Here is a 20,738-nt window from a genome sequence, read left to right on the forward strand (position 1 = left end):
CAGCCGGGGTTTCCTTCTTTTTTCAGGCTGCTGCTATTGTTATTTTGGTCGCTCCTAAGCACTCCCACATTATTACATTATCTGTTTTTCTCTGGTGTTCTAGATCGGGATCCCTGATGCCCAGGGGACCTCCCCCTATAGTTGTCGAAATGGGTTAACCAAGTATGACTTTGATATGTGGAAGGATTTCTTCCCAAAAAGCAAAAATGCCAAGGCAGTCCCACCATATGTGGCGAAAGTCCCCTTGCAATGGTTGGAAGTGTCTGGGAAGATCGTTTTGAGCTTAGTGGGGTACAGATGCCAGTCAAAAAGTGTCTTGTAGTGGGCCTCCTTCAAGGCGCTTGAGTGATTTTTCTTGGTAAATCTCCCCAGATGTGTTTCCACTCCTCCTCCGTAATATGCCTCCCTATCAGGTGTTCCCAAAAAGACATATATTGTGCTCATGGTGCGTTTACTATTGACAGTACCCGCTGACATTACCAGCTATTCTATCTGTGTGCGCCATCTCTGTGTGGCTGAGATACCCAGTGTTTAATTTGGAGATTATGGAAATGTTTGCTTTTTGGGACCTGGAATTCTCTTTGACATCTCTCAAACGTGAGCAAGTCAAAGTTGTGGAACATGTCTTAAATCATCAGGCTGCCCCAAGCCCAACACTTTTTAATTTGTATGTCTGCCTCTTAGCTGAGGTCATCGAGCGGTATAGCTTCTCGATCATTCCATATACCGATTACACACAATTGGTCATCACGCTGTCAAAGAACTGCGATATTGTGGCCTCCTCTCTCCGCGAATGCCTCTTGAAAGTTGAGGTATGGATGGACTCTAACTGTCTTAGGCTTTGTTGTATTGCGTTTTAGATTCCGAATGAATTTTTACGATTCATGCCCTTATATAGGGACAATCCACATTACCCTTTTATAGGCGTAGAAATCAAGCCTTCATTCAGGCATAACCCATGCTACCCAAATACAGGCATGGCTACTTCCATCCGTTCATCAACGCCACAACGATTTCTTGGAAAATCAGACTCTTAGGCAGAAGGGACTTCCCCTAGCCTGGATATTGATTTCTCCGAAAAACTCATTATTATGCATGAACAACTATTCCTTAGGGGTTCATCCATGACGTTCATATGCCCGACTATACGTCAAAGCTGGTATTCCTAAACACCTTCAAGGTATAAATATACCTTCACTTGCTAAAGCAAAGCATGGTGTGGTTCGGTGCAGTTCGACTACCTACTTGCCTGACGCAGTTCGCTACAGCAAGTGCCGAAGGAAGCAGACTTTCCAGCTGACGCACGGACAAGAAGCTGTCCTCCTCTGCCGAGAATCCATTATACTTGCATTCTGTCTAATGATTGTAGCAGTTCACCTCTCTTGCATGAGAAAGAAAACTGTTCAATAAACCTTTTATTGAAAACGCCCGTCTGACTATTTCTCTGCAACACTGTAGAAACGAAGCATGCTCGATTGACTGAGTGAACTAGTTATCTATTGTTTCCACAACTCTGAATACATTTGTTCCAGTCCTAGGGAAACAAAGTTGTCATGTTTATGCGGTTGTCAGAAACTAATACCTTCTTGTGTATTTGAGAAAGTTTCTAGTGACCTCTGAGCTAGCTGGCACTCACAATTAAGTTTAGTATATTCGATGGAGACATACTGACCTCAGCTCTATGTCACGTGTATAGGATATATTATTCCAATTCGCAGAGCCTTTTGGGAATGTAGGAACTATACTACAGCTTGATGAGGGAAGTCGAAGGGAGTAGTTTTAGGCAAGCATATAAACATCTACTCTAATACTTGTGGCTAAATAATCTAGGCCTGCTACCTGTAATCAAGGATAAGTTTAAAAACCTAGGCATCTGGTTTATACCAAGTCCTCCTTTGATGCTCCGATCACTGCCCTTGCTGGGAAATGTTTTGGGATTTTGAGATCCCTGAGGAAAATCCTCCATTTCCTACCAGAGCCACCCAGAAAACTGTGATCAAGGCACTGGTGATCTCCAGGCTGGATTATTACAACATCCTTTATCTGGGTGTCGCTCAGACCCTTATAAGAAGATTACAACGGGTCCTGAATGTGACAGGTCGGGCACTGTGGAAGCTTCATAGGCAAGCTTCTGTGAGACTCTCGTTGCGAAAGTTACACTGGCTCCCAATAAAGCATAGGGTCCTTTTCAAAGCACTTAGTTATAGCTTTAAGGCTCTTTCTTGTCATGACCCTCACTAACTTCAGACATTGGTGAATTTCTATGTGCCCACCAGAAACATGAGATCAGCGGCAGCCAGAGTTGCCACTGTCCCAAAATTCAAAAGGACAAGAGTGAGAGCAATTCCTTTGCCTATTTGGCTGCTAAAGCATGGAATGCCATACTTATGGAAATTCGTGAGGCTTCTTCAGAACTTCAGTTCCCAAAGAAACAAAAAACCTGGTTCTTCTATTTAGAGTAATCCCCCCCTTAAACTGGGTTATCTAGTGTTTATTGTGTCCGCTTCCTAGCGCTGGGAAACTCTGTTCTGGAGTAGCCATGCACTTTACAAATTGTAGTATGATTATTATTATCATTATTATTGTCTCGGGCCACAGCTACTGCCTAGTACTTCTCACAACCCCTTACAAATCCTTCCCCATGCACTCCGCAGAGAACATCTCAACCTTTTGCAGGAAGAGCTGCAAGTCTTCCTTAAAAAAGAGGGCATAAAAGCAGTGTCTCTCACCATCAGGGCAACGGGGTTTACTCTTTGCTTCCTGATCCTTCCCCCCACCTCCCCACCCAAGGAGGACTGCTTGCTCAGACTGATCTTGGACCTCAGGCTCTCAATCACGACATCCTCTCTAAACCTTTCCACATAGTAACATTGCTGGATGCCATTCCTCTGCTTCAACAAGGTGACAATGTTGGACCTGCAGGATGCCTACATCCATATCCCTATCCATCTCGCCCACTCGTTCTACGTCTGCTTCATGGTAAGTGGCTATCATTACCAATGCAAAGTACTTATTTGATTGGTTTTCCACTGCTCTGAGGGTCTTCCTGAAGCTCCCACTTAAGAACGGGGGCATCCATGTTTTCCCTATCTTGACTATTGTGTGATCAAGAGTGCAGGTGAGCAACAATGCCTAGACCATACCCAGAGTACTATTTTCGTGCTCCACAGCATCGGGTTCACAATAAATGCCACCAAATCCCACATGCAACCCCTCCAGAAACAGCCCTTCCTAGAGGTTGTACTCAGTGCAGTCATAGATGGAGCCTATCCAAGCCTGCAGCGGGTGTTAGTATTGCAGAAGCTCTTACCTCTTTTTCAGCCCAATCGTCAACTCAGTCAGAACTTTCATGGGCCCGCTAGGTGTAATGGCTTTCAGCATCACCATAGTACCCCATGCCCAGCTCCATATGCGACACTTACAATAGTGGCTTTTTGGTCATTGGTCACAAAATGCATATCTGTGGAAAGATCTAGTATCGGCGCAGGCCGGGACCCATTCCTCTCTATAGTAGTGGTACAGCAGTAACCTGTTGCATGGCAGACCTTTCCTAGACCCCATTCCGCAAGTCACCACAGACACCTCCCTCGCTGGCTGGAGGCGCATCTCAACCAAATGACCATAGAGAGACTCTGAGCACCAGGGGCACTATGTCAGCTGCCTGGAGCTACTAGCCTTACATATCGCTCTCGAACCCTTTCTTCCACTTATTAGAGACTAAGTAACCCTCATCAAAACGGACAATATGCCTGCAATGTATTAGCTCCAAAAACAAGGCAGCAATCATTCTCTCCCGCTGTCATTACTGGCGCAGCAGGCCTGATATTGGGTATTCAGCCATCAGATACTCCTCCTGGTGAAGCATCTTCTGGCGTGGAAAACTACTTGGCAGACCTGCTCAGCAGGATACAAGTCCACAAGTGAGAACTCCTCACTCAAGTCTTACTCCAATGTTTTCATTGCAGGGGCACTCGACAAATAGATCTGTTTGCCACACTTGTAAATGATAAATGCCCAAACTTTGCTTTCTGGACCCGTAGTCCATGGGCAATGCGATATGGATGTATTGGTCAGGGATCTTTGCTTACACATTTCCTTCTCTCTCACTCTTTCCACACGTGGTGCGGAAGATGTAGCAAACCCTAATACTAGTGGCACCCACGTGGGCCTGACAACCCTGTTACGCAGCACTCTTTGAGATGTCATTGAATCCCCACAAGAAGTTTCCCAAAAGGCTGTACCTCCTAACGAGGAATAGGGGCGTAATCAGACATCCGTCTGGCACCTGTGGTCCTAGACTTTGTTAACTTGGCCCTTGTTCTGGCGTACCTGGACATATTGTGCAAATCCTGCAGGCCTACCACTTAAGCCTGCTAAACCGCAAAATAGAAGAGTTTTGTCCAAAACTGCATCTCCAAACACCTGGACCCTCTAAAACCAGTTGTCTAGGACATTTTCTGTCACTTGTTCCATCTGCAGAAATCTGGTCTCTCATGCGCTTCTACGCCTCTCCCTTTAGCATCTATAGCTGCTTACAAGCTTACGTATTCTTGTGGTTAAGGCCTTCACAGGGAGTCTTAAGAGTTATTCCCCCCACACCCTCTAACCCAGTTTCCCCCCAGACCCTGAATGGAATCTGTGTAGTACTCACCAGATTTATGCCCCCCCCTTTCAGCTTGTGTGCTTTTGCCTTCATTAATTTCCATCTTAGAAGGTGACGTTCCTAGTAATCATAACATCTCTCGAACGCATCAATGAGTTGCAGACCCTCGTTCTCCAAAACCCTTTCATTCAAATCCACAAGGACATTGTCATTCTTAGAACCAACCCAAAGGTCCTATTCAAAGTGCTTTCCCCTTTTCAACTCAACCAACTTATAAAGCTCACGATGTTCTTTCCTCAGACAGATTATGTGGCAGAAGGAGCCCTCCACATCTTAGATGTTAAACTGGCTCTCATGTACTTCATGGACAGGACCAAGGCCATCTGCATCAAAACCACAATGGCCAGCATAGTTGTAAAGCCGCTATTACCAGGTGGGTAGTCAATGTATCCAAACTTGCATCATAAAACACAAAGAAGCCCTCCCTGTTACACTCAGAACACACTCTACACACAAAAAACAGCTAGCATGGCCTTTCTAAGCACTATCCCCCTAGCTGTCCTATGTAACAAATCCACTTGTCTACACACTTTTACCAAACACTACGGTGGGTATGTCTTATCTCGACACCAGGTAATGGTTGTCCAGACAGCCTAAAGATCTCTAGTTCTGACATCTGCATCATACACACACTAGCCACTGCGTTACTTTCTTAGTAGAGCATGTGTATCTTCAGCAACACATACTATCAACGGAAAATGTTACTTACCTTTTAAGCATTTGTTCAAAGCATGTAGTACTGCAGATTAACGTGTACATCCTCCTCCCTGGAAGTGTGCGACTCTACTTTTAGATCTCCTCCTTATTAACTAACGTCCTTTCACAATACACATGTACACCATACTGCATTTACTCGCCTCTCCAAACTACTGTCACGTGCTGTGCGAAAAACAATCTAACATGGAGTCTCTAATCAGGCGCATTGCCAGCTAACGGTGGAGTCACACTGCATCCCGTGGCTCGATTAAAAAAAAAATATATATATATATATATATATATATATTTTAAAACTTGCTGACATCTGAGCTCAACATTAAATTGCATGAGTACCATCAGAATACCGCCATCGTTACCTCTTGCTTTCTCATCCTTCGAATGCTATGCAAGATTTTCAAGTTCCTACTAAAACCGTCATCATGAGCAGGCTAGATTACGGCAACGCTCTCTATGCCGGAATCCCAAACTGCCTCACACTGACTCCAGACCATTCAGAATGGCGCCGCAAGATTCATGCTCCACCTACCTCGCTGCACCCACATCTAACTTCACCTCAGAGACCTCCACTAACTCCCCATACAGTAACACTACCAATACAAATTCCTCACGTATGCATTCAAGGTCCTCCACAGCATCAGACCTGCCTACCTCAACCATCGCCTACACTTCTCCCAATCCACCAGACAACTGTGATCAACATCTCTTTCCCTCACACATATCACGCAAATTCACAGAAGCAGAGCCTGGGGCTGCTCTTTTCTCCTACTTCGTCACCAAGACCTGGAATGACCTCCCCCAATACATCAGGACCTCGTCCTCACTACTCGACTTCCACAAGAATCTGATGACATGGCTCTTCAACTAATCCCGTGGGTCTCTTCCAGACTGCACACAACCACTCGACCCACACACCTGCTCAAGTGCCTAGTTACCCTCATGGGTGACAAGTGCGCTCAACAAATCAACCTAACATAACAGGAGTATGCAGTGTATGTGAGTCTACAACAGTACACGCTACGATCAGGGTAAGTAACATGTTCTGTATGGTGAATTTAATTAATAATCCAGATTCCACAAAACACTTTTGCCCTGGACCTGCACGGTGTAAGAGTCGAGGTACATATTCAGAATATGCCCTAAAAAATTGCTCTCAAAGCTGGCTGCAAGTGGAGATGCAGGACAGTAGTATATTGTTCAGGCCTACTAAATGTTCTGTCTAAATACACTTTAAAGATACAGAACTTTATGTTGATCAGTGTTTGCTATTTAAGGAATGTAAAAAATTATGCACGCTCTTTTTTTACTTATTTAGAAAGTGCTTTAAGGCTTTTCATTTACTGAGTGGATTCAAAACATGTCTCCAGAGCCACCATTTTGCAGCCTTAAAATGGGAGTCCTCTGTCAGCCTTGTCAATTAAATACAGTCCCTTAGTTTTCAAGTTAAACTGCCCATCTTATCCTCTTTTACCATTGTGTTTGGGTGGCATCATTCATTTCGTCTGCTAATGTTTTGCTGGTAAAAGTTTGCAGGTTGAGTGGCAGTAGTTAAAGGTGTCCAATGTTAATTCACAAGTGCTTGTATACTAATGTGAATGAAATGCCATACAAACTGCAGCGTTTACATTCAAGACAGTGTACTGCAGCATGCAAAACCAGCAATTTACCTTTCTCAAATCCAATGACCTTGCATTGACAGGTGCATTTTAAACATATTTGACACCAGTGTAGTGAAAAGTGACTTAGTGTTGGTGCGTCAGATCATAGACCTAGAAATAATCCTGAGAAGTCACCCTGCTATCCAATACAAATCTAGTAATCGGTGTTTTAACCATCAATCAAAAACAAGCGCTTGATTCCACAATGGAACCTGTCTATTACATTAGCAACTTCATACCCTCCGCTATCAAATGGTTTCTGCATAATTGGCTCTCAGCAGCAACATGGGAAAAAAAGAAAATCTTGTAAAACAGCCCTTATTACAAGATCACATCATACCCATGTGGACCCACATTATTTTTAAAACTCTGGATATTTGATGTATCAAGCTCTTTCTCTTCTCAGCACTAACACCTGTGAACAAATAAAACAAAATACAGTTATTTACATGGCAACATCATCGTGGCCATTATCAAGGCCAATTTCAAATTAGAAATAGTTTCTGAGAGGGATCAAACCAGTTTCTCTGTTTAGTGTTTCTCAGTCTACCAAATTCACTGCCAATATCCCCTCTAATGCTCAAACTAGAGGGGTTCTAAGGTATTCAACTTTGTCATATATTTGAATTCTTACCTATGCAGTGCCTATTATCTGTTCCCACACCTGTAGCATTTTAACCTTTACATTTTAAGCTCTGATTGTCAACATTATGTGCTCTACGGAAGAGGCAGGCCACATGGTTGCCTATGTCCTTGTTTCTTGATGCTCAAATATGCTTGAAAACTCTTCTGTGCAGGAACGATTGTACCACCTAAACATCTTATGTCTTAAAGAGAATATTTTCTGATACCCAGCTGTTTAGACAACTACAAGGGACTGCATTGCCACCTGTTTCGGCCCCAGCCATGTCAGTTGATTCATGGGGTGGTGGAAGGTCAGGTGGCTGGGGGCATCCAACATCCCCATTTATTGAACATATGATATTATGGTTACGATACATTGATGAGCTGTTTGATATGGAAATGAACTAGAGATTTGACATGTGAATTTATTTATATTCTAAATAAAAAAAAAGTTGAACATCATTTTGATGGGAACAGTCAGCATTGTGTTAGTGCAGTACCTGAATATAAAACTAGAGTTAAGGGACATTGTGATAGCAACCTCCCTGTATACAAAGGAAACGGCGAGTAATAGCGTATCTAATTTCAGCAGCACACACCTGTAACCCATCAAAAGGAGTATACCTTATGGTGAATTATTGAGAGCGAAGTGCAATTGCAAATCTGTGGTTATTTGAGAGTTGGCAAAGAACAGTGATCTCTAGGTTTAAGGCTAGAGCAGTTTTCCAAAACGTTTTAGAACCACAACCCAATTTTTGTAATGGAAAACTTTTTGGATCCACGTACCTCTAACAGGCATAAGGTGGGGTGATTTTGAATGTAACTAAAGGATAGTGTGGTAGCGCATTGTCGTTTACAGACAACACATTTTCCATTGAAATGCCCACTAAATGTGCACAAACATACAGTTTTAGTGATAAAACTGTATAGCTTACAAATGATACCATGTGGAAATTGGGTTTCAGTGAATAATTATAGTCCCCAAGTAAAGTGTCATGATTTTTTTTGATCGTATTAAAATCTGATTCCAGACCCTTCAGAATTGCAACAAATTGTGCTACTGTGTTGCAATAATCCTGTAGCCTTTCCTTTCACACTCTATGTACTCCAGCAAAATTGTCACTTAATCCACTTTAAAACCTCCTTTCGCTTTTTAGTCAAAGAAAAATAAACACCAATTCCCATGTTAAACGAATAAGCAGCAATTTGTCATAAGACCTAACCTGAGATTTGACCTCTGTCTTTGGAAAACCGGCAAATGTGACAAGAAACAGAATTTAAAGGCATCTTTATTTATTATTCAGACTTTACTGACTCACCTAAAATCGGCTTGTAGTTTGGGTAATCACTGGGCTAGGGGATATGTTAATGAAACACGTAATGTATCCAAATATAATGCCTCTATGAGGACCAGGGAGAATTTGCTATTTGGAGATCAGACAAAAACTAAAGACAATAGCACCACGTGATTTATTACTATCTTCAGTAGACATCAAAATGAAATACATTGGATTCTCTACAAAAACTGGGGTTTCTTACAATTGGTTCCAGTGATTAGCTTGAACGTCACTAAGAAACGGAGTCGAACATACAGAAGATAGATGTCAAGTAAGGACAAACCAACTTGCACCATTTCTCTAGTGAGACAAAAGCAAAGATCGCAATGTTGGGACCGCATGAAAGGTGTCTCAAATGCCAGAAATGTAAGGCATGCAAATCAGGGGTATAATACAGAAACTATGTAGTGCCACTCGCAGGTAATACAAGTGATATCACAAAATGTTTAACACACAAAAATATCTGTACGGTATATGTCCTGATCTGCCCTTTCAGAAAAGATGTGCAGAAAGAACATCTTTTCTACGCAGAAAAGAGTCTTGGAGCAGTTTAATCAAGCAATATGAAACTAGGATGTGAGCTATTCAGTGCCCACCACTTCCATGAGGCACACAATTGTGTCAATCACAGCTTAAAATATTATGCCGTAGATTGTACATTATAGCATGCAAAGGGGGCGGCGGGGTGACAGAGCAGGCTCTTTGTAGACTGGAATTCAAATATACAGTAGAGCCGAGTACCTCAGACTCCTATGATTTTAACAGGAGTAAGAAATTGGCAGTGCATTTGGTAGACTGAGAAACCCGAAGTATTGAGTAATCTGGTTTGATTTCTCCCAGAAACCTTTATATGAAATTTCTTATTTGAAATTTACCTAGATGATATGGTTGGTTGTTTTTAGGTCTCGCGACCTGCTTTGCACTGCGCAGCAGTGCTCGCGCAGGTCGCGAGACCTTTAGTAAGTGAAAAACGGGGTTTGGGTAGCTGACCTAGGAATCGCACATGCTGGTGCGTGTGCGCGTAATAGACACCAATAGGCCGTCACTTGGTTTCAATTATCGTGCCCAGACACGGGCACAATAATTGAAACACATGGCTCGCAGTGGCGCTTGCTTTTGGATCCATTTCACAAGAAAGCAACAAAAGCCATTTCTTTTCATTGCGAAACGGAAGGCTGAATATCTCGCGTTGTGCAAGTAGGCACAAGTTCTTGTTTTAAAGGCTGCAGTAGCCGGCTGATTGTTTTAATTTTAGATGAATGGAAGTGAATAATAGACATTGACTTTCCCCGCTAACACATCACAGAAATATCAAATACACCAGAACCTTACTGCAATGATTAGAAGAACAGAGGTGGGAGCAAGCAAGGACATTAACAGCTGACTGTGCAATAGGGTGCAAGATTCCATCCAATTATGCAATATTGGACATGACACCGGACGGAATACAGATACCAGTTCTTGGCAACAGTCAGTGTACAAGAAAGGAGGCCGTTTAAAAGGGAAAAACTGCATTAACATACAGAATGTGGTATTCAGATACGTTTTAGTAGCCCATAATAATTTCACTGCATGTTTCAATGTGAGTTTATTGCTGCTTTCATTTATGTAACATCACTCCTGTTGTCTTATTCTCCGACCACCAAGATCCATCACCAGCTATGTATCCGTCCAAGCTGCTGAAGTCCTGACGGGTCAGTAGTGCTGGCCTGTGCAACACCTTTCACATAACACCTTAATTCCTAAGTGAAATTTCTGCAGAATGGAAGCCACTGTCAGGAGCACACAGGTTGTTGTTACAAGTAGTGGAGCGAGAAAGGATTAACACAGTCATGTTAAAGTTAGTTTGCAATTGTTAAGGATATCACTAGACTGATAGATTTACTGGTCATTGCAGGTGAACTTTTTCCTAGCAAAGGTCAGTCGTGCCATAAAAGCCCAAAGATAAAATTAGAATCGTGAGCGGTAGAGTGGGTACCGCGTTTCTGCTCGGACGTTAGAGAATCCTAATCTCAATAGAAGAACTTCTCCACTACATAAATCTCAACAACAAAATAACTCCCATGGGACAGTCTAGCAATCCAGGCTTGTGTCTCCAGAATAGGGACAGTGAGAGTGAGCTGAAGTGGGACTGCAAGAGCACAGGAGGAGGAGGCATTGGAAACGCATCAAAGGAGGGCAATGGCAAGAGCAAGCCTGGGAAAGTCGTGCTCCAAGAATGCCATTGCAACCCTAGGGTGCCTGCGGTGGTGGGGAGCAAGATGTCACAGGGGCGGGGGATCAAGCAGTGTTCAAAGTAAACATTCCTAAACTAAAACAAGCATTGGCAAAGCCAAAGGATCTCACCGTATTGATCATGCTGAGTAACACTGGTTAAAAAAAAAAAACACAAAAAACCCCGTTTTTTTTTGCTATGTAATGGGCCTTTGGACCGAAAAAAAAAGGCATTTTGATGTTGCTGGCCAGCGCAGCACTTCCTAGACGTGCAGGCATTACCATGTTGAGTTTTTGTGTGCATGTTAAAGGTTGTTGCTTATGCATGGTTTTCTCCTTAACATTAGTTTTAAGTGTTTTACTTACTGTTTGGCACGGTGACTTGTATGATATGCTGGATCCAAGAGATCATGAATGTGTGACACGTAGGGGAGTGGAAATGGCAGGCAGTCTGCACTAAATGTATGTCTGGTGCCGAGTGTTGCATTGCCAATGAGAAGGTTGATGCTCTTGTGATGGGTATGGAGAATGCAGGCAGAGCTGAAGGGCGAAGTAGAATTACGACCTGGGTTAAACAGGGAGTGCCTGTGTACTGACGATATTCAGGAAGAGATGTAGTCTGAGTGGGCTGTGGAACGCAACACAGCCTCATGCTGAGCAACTTTCAGTCAGGTCCACAAATCAGAACCCTCTTTACCGCGATGGACAGAGAGTAAACCTGTGTCGTGATGCCATTAGATCTCTCAGCAGTGTTTACCATCACTGACAACAAGGTATAACTTTACTGACTGAAGAAGCAGCTTTGATGATCCACAGTTGCACAAACCAAGCTTTGCCTTCCTAGTTCTTCAGAGGTCGCATAAATCTCCCACCACAAAGATAAGTTTAATACCTAATTTCACTTCAACAAGTACTGGGTTCTGCTGACACCATATAAGCTTTGCTAGCACATGTACATGGACAACGCCCAAACACGGTTAAAATCCTATGAAGATCTGCAGATCAGTAAATAAATTGCCATTTGCTCGACATGCGACCAGGTCTAGATGCGCCAAAAACATGCTTCGCCTTGTTTTAGATTCGAATGAGCGTTTTCCTGGCTCAGCGCGGCACCCGCGAGGTTGCATTACTCCAGGCACGCAAAGCGCAGCTTAGCAGCAACACAGCAAACTTTGCTAATGACAGCTGAGTTTGTATTTTTTTCAGTGTCATCGATTTCCGAGTGTAGAAGTACAGGGTTTGTCCAGGGTGGGTGGCTGCCTGCTATTTAACCACCTTCATTCGTGCATATGCACTCTAGCCAGATAACAGCTGCCAGCAAGGCAGGTCTCATGCTGCACCTCCTCTAAGAATTCCAGTTGTGTATTTTCGCTGCAACAGAAAACTCATTGGTGCGAGGGAGGGAAACTGTACGCTTGGCATCACAGGCTGCCATGCAGGGTGAAGAGGAGCAGTTTCGTAAAATTCATGTTTTGGCTTCACTGAACCTAAACCTACATAAACGGCTGTAGGTGCGAGAGTTAAGTCTGCATACTTTTCTTCGCTTTAGAACTTTTCACTTGGGTTGCTCACTCAATTAATTGTGGCACAGCTTGAAATCGGCTGCAGTGTAGGATAATTGCTCTATATTCCAGCCCATATCTAAAGCACAGTGCATGCATTTCAGGAATTCTACTTTGCCAGCATTTCAACATTAAAGTCGTCTTCCAAATGATTTCAGAATTTGTTGCTTCAGTTCCTGTCACACATCAGATGCACAGATCCCTAGAAGTGCCATATGTAGATGTTTCTACCCTCCTATTCCCTTGCAGTTCCTAAACAAGTTAAGTTTTTTTAAAAATACATTCCTAAATATCTGGTTAAAACGAAGTAAAGGGGGCGTGGCCAAGATGGCGGAGTGAGCGGACGTGTCTCGCCACAGCTCCTGCCAACGGCCTGATCTCAGCACCGGTTCCGGCGCCTTTTCCGACCGAAGTCGGTGCCCAAGGCTGTCGGAACCGTCCCAGCAACAGAGCGGACCCGCTGGGGGAGTCTGACGGCGCCGCGGACGGCGGTGGCGGACTGTAGCAGCCCGGAGGCGCGAGGTACCCATCCCCCCTAAGGCCTGGAAGCGAGGCCGACGTGGAGCAGCGGACGCGGCCGAGCAGAGCGGCCCTGATGCGGCGCCTTTGCTTGGACTGGGGCGGGACTCGCCCGCGAGCGCCTGGAGGCTTCCCCGAGACCCGCGACGCCTGCGGGAGGCGCCTGGAGTCCGGCGGAGGACGATAGCCGGTCCGACGGGCAGAGGAGGCACACGAAGGCGCCGCGAGGCACAGATGACAACGGAGGCCGCCATCGGAGAGACAGGAGGTGAGGGCGGCTCCTGGGCGCCGCGGGCGGCACTGTGACTGGCCCTAGGCGGCATTGGGGAGACTGTGGCGGCGGACCTCTCCGCGGGCACACCGGCCCGGGGTGGGTCGCGCCCTGCATGCCTGCCTCTATTGAATTGCCTAAGCCCGTGCCGGGGGCCTAGCAGGAAGGTGTCCCAACCCCCTCCAGCAGAGACTGCAGCCAAAGAGATCGACCAGGCTGCCTCCCTCCCAGCGAAATAGGTGGCATCCGCCGAGGGACAGCGTTTGGGGGCCCTCCCAGACACAAGGGGTGTCCACGTCCAAAGCTGCCGTGCCCCTTCTGGTCCCAGGGAGCTGAAGACGGCCGTCGTGGGGCCGCGAAACCTGACCGCGCTACGCGGTCCCCAACCCACGTGGCCTACGATCCCACCCGACGGCGCACCCGCCCAGAACCCGGCGGACCACAGAACTCCGACGGTGGCGTGCAGTGACAGTGATCGTCGCCCCTCACAGGCACGGATTTCTCCACACCCCGAAGCCCCTGACTCCCACAGCTTGGACACTGCGACAGGCGTACTACAACCAGTTGAACGTGGGGTGAGAGGGACGCACTGCCATCCCAGTCCAGGATCCGCAGGGGGGCACTCGTGAAGGTGAGGCCTGGAGCGTGCATTGGCCGCGGTGGGACCCTTCACCCGTTGGCAAGCTCACTGAGACGCACGACCGGTCGCCCGAAAGGAGGCCGCCCGAGGCAAAACGGTGAAGGAGATGTTTGCTAAGTCGCACTCCCCTACGCAGAAGGACGCCATGGCCCCAGTGCCGAAAAAAGCAGAACGGCCCCCAGACGAGGGCTCGGAACCCATAACGAAGGCCTTCTTAGAGTCCCTCTTTGCCTCCCTGCGTGATGATATTCAGACCTTCAAGACTGAGTTCACCAGTGAAATCCGTGAGGTGCTGCGCGAGATGGATGGCATAGGTGAACGGGTGGCGGACCTGGAGGCCAAGGGCGACGAACGGGAGACAGAACTCTCAGCTCAGCAACAGGAGATTCTCCGCCTGCACGACCAACAGGTGGATCTGCAACTCCACCTGGAAGACCTAGAAAATCGCTCCAGGCGACATAACATCCGCATTCGCAATGTTGCCACGTCTGATGCCACTCAGGACGTATTTCGCTATGCCAGGGAGCTCTTCAACCACGTGTTGGGGAGGCCGCTGGACTCTCCCCTGCAGCTTGACAGAGCCCACAGGACCGGTCCGCCCCGCGCGGCAACGGCGCCACCGCCCGACATCTTAGTGTGCGTTCAAGACTACCGCACCAAGGAGGAAATACTACAGAGGGCACGCCAGAAGCACCCAGTAACGTTTCAGGGCACCTCGCCGCTGCTGTTTCAAGACCTGGCGGCTCTCACACTACACAAGCGCCGGCTCTTCAAGCCAGTCACCTCCTTCCTACAACAGAAAGGCATTCCGTACAGTTGATGCCACCCCTTCCGCCTCGTCTTCAGACTGGAGAATAAGCAGTACCAGCTCCGATCGGTCACTGAAGCTTGCTCTCTGCTTGGTATAGAGGCGCCGAAAGAGGAAGCGGAGGCCCAGGGGGTCAACGCCAGAGACCGAGGGAAGGAGGCCGCAATGGAGCCAACAGCGGCGGCGGAAGCGAGTCAAGAAGCCACCAGCGACAGAGATCGCAGCAGGGCAATGCGCCGCGGTGGATGCCGTGGCCACAGATAGCGGCTCTGGACCCACGGGATGAACGTCTTAAGACATCGATTGATTTGAACGTCCGCTCTGGCCACCAGGCCGATGGCGGGAGGAAGACTCCTGGACAGACTAGTAAGACTACCTTACTTTACCTCTTTTTTCTCCTATTCGTCCTTGGATGAGAGACAATGATACTTTCCGGGGTACACATTGACAGTTTGCAGTTGGGGGGGAGGGGGTTGGGGAGTTGGGGATGGGGTGAGTTCCTGGGGGTTGGGCAGTGGGATGGAGGGTGGGAGGGATCAGGGTCCATGGTCAGCGGGCGGTGTGGTGTGTTGGCCCCTCTGGGGTAGGGATGGAAGCGATGCAGGGGGGTGGGTGAGTTTGCCAGACGGGACGCTGGGCCTTGCACTAATAGCTATCTGTCAGACTTTTTCTTCCTGGATGGCACTGGATGACTTTGTTGTTCTCACTCTGAATGTGAGGGGACTGAACAATCCGGTGAAACGCAAAGCAGTACTCTTGCTCCTAGAGCAATCTAAGGCGGACATCTGCTTACTGCAAGAGACGCACCTCCTAGCTAGGGACTGCCACCACTCTAGCAAGTTCCCGCTGCAATTTTTCTCCTCCTGCACGGAGAAAAAAGCCGGGGTGGCACTCCTGGTAGCACGCACATTCAAGGGTAAGGTACTGGGTAAGATGGCAGAAATTAAGGGACGATTGCTAGTTTACAGATTCACACTGGGAGACCTGAACTACACGATTGGCTCGATCTACGGGCCAAATGAGGGCCAAGAGAAGTTCCTACACACTGCACTTACAGAAGCGACTGACACAACAGACCGTCACATTCTGCTTGGGGGTGATTTGAATTTGTTCCTAGATAATTCCCTAAACCGCTCCTGCCAGCGCGTTAGCCAGGTGGGCGCTTTGTCGGCGTCAGGATTGGCCCGCTTGAAGGACCTTGGTCTTGTGGATGCTTGGCGCGAGCTTGACCCAGGTGAAATGGACTACACACACTTCTCAGCAGCGCGTAGAACATATGCACGCTTAGATTACCTGCTTGTCTCCACAGCGGCGCAATCGCTTGTCACCAGTGCAGAAATCGGTACGGCGTCCGTATCTGACCACGCCCCAGTCACGGTCACTCTGGCAGGGCCGAGGGCACTGCGTGTGGGTAGGGTATGGCGGCTCCGGGACTCATTGCTCTACAAGAAAGATGCGGTTGCCAGAATTCAGGGAGCCATAAAAGACTATCTGTCCCATAACAGTAACGGGGACACCGCACTGGCTACTCAATGGGCTGCGCTCAAACCCGTGCTAAGGGGTGAATTTATATCGATTTCCTCCACGGAAAACGTAGAACACCAAGCCAAGAGGGACGAGCTCACCCAAAAGACCAGGGAGCTAGAGCAAATTCACAGGAGGACGGGAGCCCCGAGGATTTGGCGTCAATTAAGAGCTGCCCGTCAACAGTTAGCAGCATTGGACATTGACAGGGCGGAGTATGCAGCGCTATGGCTGAAACACGCATACTACACCGGGGGGGTTAGATGCGGGCGTCTACTGGCACATAAACTTCGAACGGTTGCTCAGAAACGTGAGGTTAAGGAACTGAAAAGAAACAATGGTACTAGTATCACCGGAGATCGAGCAATAGCAGGGGCCTTTAGCGACTTCTATGCTACTCTCTACGGAGCAGCCCCGCCCGACTCGGAGGCGGAAACGGCCTTTCTCGAGGGGATCCCGTTACCAGCCCTAACCCAGGAACAAATAGATAGTCTGGAGAAAGACATCCGCCCGGAGGAAGTCATCTCGGCGATTTCTCGGCTCAAACTCGGGAAGGCGCCGGGGCCGGACGGCTTCCCGGCGTGCTTCTACAAAACCTTTTGTGTTCTGCTCGCACCGCTGCTGGCCAGACTCTTTACATCGTTCGCGGAAGACGGGGTAATATCCTGGGACCTGCTTGAAGCCTCCATTGCGGTTATACCTAAGCCGGACAAAGACCACACTGACTGTGGGGCGTACAGGCCCATCTCCCTTTTAAATGTCGACCTTAAACTCTATACAGGGATCCTTGCCTCCAGATTGGGCCCCTATATGGGAGGTCTCATTCAGCCGGATCAGTCGGGCTTCATCCCGGAGCGCCAGACCTCCGATAACACCAAACGGGCCCTCCATCTCATTGAGAAAGCATCCCGCACACAGGGCGAATATATGATGCTGGCCATCGATGCAGAGAAGGCCTTTGACAGGGTACACTGGCCCTATCTTGAGAAGGTCCTGCTGAAGGCAGGAATGGGACCCAAATTGCGGACTAGAGTACTGAACTGCTATAAATTTCCCTCTGCCTCGGTCAGGGTTAATGGCTTGTCCTCCCCACGTTTCCAGATTGAGAGGGGCACTAGGCAGGGATGCCCGCTATCCCCTCTCCTATTTGCCCTCTACATGGAACCGCTGGCACAGCTAATCCGAACTGACCCGGAAGTTAAAGGCATTAAATTTGGGGCGGACGTCCATGTTATAAGTCTCTATGCGGACGATGTTTTGTTGTCACTCGCAGAGCCCCGGAGCTCTCTCCCTGCTTGCATGGCCGACCTGGACAGGTTTGGCAGTGTGTCGGGCTTTAAGGTCAATATGACGAAATCAGTAGCCCTCGATCTATCCCTGACCGTGGACACGCGCGCCGCGTTGCAGGTCCAATTTCCTCTGCAGTGGGCTACGGAAGCGGTTCCATATCGGGGCATCAAACTAGCGGCCTCCCTTCAGACCACGGTAGACGTCAACTATACCCACCTACGACAAAAGGTTAGACAGGAGCTAGGACAATGGAAACACTATCCGCTGTCCTGGTTAGGCAGGGTAGCGGCGATCAAGATGACGATTCTCCCCCAGATTCTTTAAATTTTTCGCACTATACCTCTCGTTCCTCCTAGAGGTTGGATTAAATTGATGCAGTCGGAGCTCTCTCAATTTATCTGGAACGGGAGGAAGCCGCGTCTGAAAGCTCAGATATCGATGCTTGCCCCGGAACAGGGAGGGATTGGGATTCCGAATCTAGCCTCCTACTTCCAAGCGGCACAACTACGCTTCATGGCGGAATGGGTCCAATGGGAGTCCGGGAAGCATTGGTTATTCCAGGACCAAGCGGTGGCAGGGCGCACACTGCAAGAGATCCCGTTTATGCGCAAGATACACAGGCCCCACAACCTGTACGCGTCCCACATTACGCGAGTCCCGCTGGAGATGTGGGATCAGGTTGGAGTGGAGCTTGGTCTCACCACCGCCCCTTCACCTCTCACCCCCATCCTTGATAACCCCGACTTCCAGCCGGGGCTGGATGGGAAGGCCTTCGAACGATGGAGGTCTGCTGGTTGTCGCTCCCTTTGCCAGGTGTATGGTCCCGAAGGGATAGTTCCCTTTACACAACTGCGGCAAGACTTCGGCCTCCCGGAGTCCGAACGACTCTGCTACTTCCAAATCAGGCACTGGGCCCTTAGCAAGACAGTGAGAGCGGAAGCGAATAGGCGACTGACGGATTTCGAATACTGGTTGATAACCCGCAAGTCAGACAAGCAGCTAATCTCGGACCTATACAAAATGCTTACACACAAACACAAGTACACCTACAGCACGAGTAGAGCTCGCTGGGAGAGAGAGATGGGGAGGTCCTTTACACATAAGGAGTGGGAAGGTATATATTATAGAGCACGACACTCGGCGTACCATATGGGGCTCACTGATACTCTAACGAAAGTGGTGACCTACTGGTACTACACTCCAGAACGGCTCTACGAAATGGACAGTAATAAAGACCCCCTGAGCTGGCGGGGCTGTGGACAACTAGGCACTCTCACGCACACACTATGGGAATGCAGCCTTCTTCAGGATTACTGGTGTCAAGTTCTGGACGACGTAGATAAACATTTTGGCACCGAAATCCCACGCTTCCCTTCCTATGTCATTCTGGGGCTCCCGAATGCACTGACCTACCCACTATGATCACGAAGGGGGCGCCTGATAGCTATAGCTCTGGGTTCGGCGCTACAAAACATCGTAGCACACTGGCGCACGACCCATATCCCCACATATCAGGGGTGGCTCCATCGCCTGTGGATGTTCCTGGGTATGGAAAGACTTTCTCTGTATAAGGCGGGAGAGGGGGCACGGTATGCTGAGTTTTGGCAGCCGTTTCTAGCCCTCCTGTCCTCGGAGTTCATAGAAGTCACCTGCCCGAAGTATCTTCGACTGTTGAGGCTGACAGAGACTGCCCTGGAGGAGAAGGGCACAAAACCCGCCCTCAAGTCGGGAGAGTGACGATGTACGACCAGCTGAAATGAGACTGTGGACTGCGGGGGGGGGGGGGGTAATGGGATATGGGGTTTGGGATTGTTGGGGTTGGGGTACTGGGGCGGGGGGGTGTTGGGTACAGGGGGGGATAGGTTGGTTAAGGCAAGGTGGGTTGGGGATGATAGTTCAAGAGTGTGTTGACGGGCTGCACAACCAAGCAATAGGGGCGCGCTATGTTATACGCCAGCGACAGCGGGTGCGGGTTGGCGAAAGTAGTTAGAGCGGCCCTGAATAGCACTGCAATGTTTGAAACGCGGCCAGCCCGTGTTGGGTTGTAGGCGGCTTGCTGTGTATAAGCACGATCTTCTACATACTGCATAGTCCTGATCCCTCTGATGTAAACGAGCCCCAGCTCCTACGGAAATGATTGGCAAGCGCTCTTGATTGTTGATGCCTGTTCTGTGCTGACTTACTCAATAAAAATTTTCAATACTGAAACGAAGTAAATAGATTTTTTTTTTTAATTTGATGAATTCCAGAGGGTGGCAATAGAGAAAGCCAAAGATGTGCCCTCCTTGACGAACTTTCCTTAATTTACAGATTTGCAGTAAATTAGCTGATAAACATCACGGCGTCTGGTGGGTTTAGACCATGAGAACTTGCATTTATAAAAAGCAGGACTTTGGCCGTATAGTGCTATAATGCAAATTCAATGATTTTGAAAACAATGCGCTTGTTCACTGGAAGCCAGTGCAGAGATCTCAGCTGCCCAGAGATTTGTGCTTGGCGCAGAAATCCAAGACGACGAGCTGTACAACGTTGTGGAGTGAATAAAATGTAATGCCCAGAAAGAGAACATTACGATAATCTAGTCAGGCTCCTATTAGGGCTTGACTGATAGAACAAGCATTTGCAATGCAATAGGTTTCGCATTATTAAAGTTTGAGCTATTGGTGTTGCATTATTTAGCAATGCCACAGCTCAAACTTTAATAATGCGAGACCTATTGCAGTGCAAATGCTTGTTGATTTTGCCATGTAAATAATGTATTTTTTCCATTTTTTTTCACAGATGTTGGTGCAGAGAAAAGTTAAAGAGCTTGATATATACCAAGTAACCAGAGTTGGGCAAATAATGGGGGCCCACTTTGTCATGAAAAGAAACTAGATTTTAAATGAAATTAGTTTTGATTGCGCTAAACCCA

General features: G+C 47.7%; 1 protein-coding gene across 4 annotated transcripts in view; it reads left to right on the forward strand.

Moving 5' to 3' along the window:
- The window catches only part of SECISBP2L (SECIS binding protein 2 like), a 989,501-nt gene that overhangs the window by 666,087 nt on the left and 302,676 nt on the right, over positions 1-20,738 (forward strand). The window lies entirely within an intron of this gene.

Source organism: Lissotriton helveticus, chromosome 3_2, assembly GCF_964261635.1.
Source record: "Lissotriton helveticus chromosome 3_2, aLisHel1.1, whole genome shotgun sequence".
NCBI classification, from domain to species: domain Eukaryota; kingdom Metazoa; phylum Chordata; class Amphibia; order Caudata; family Salamandridae; genus Lissotriton; species Lissotriton helveticus.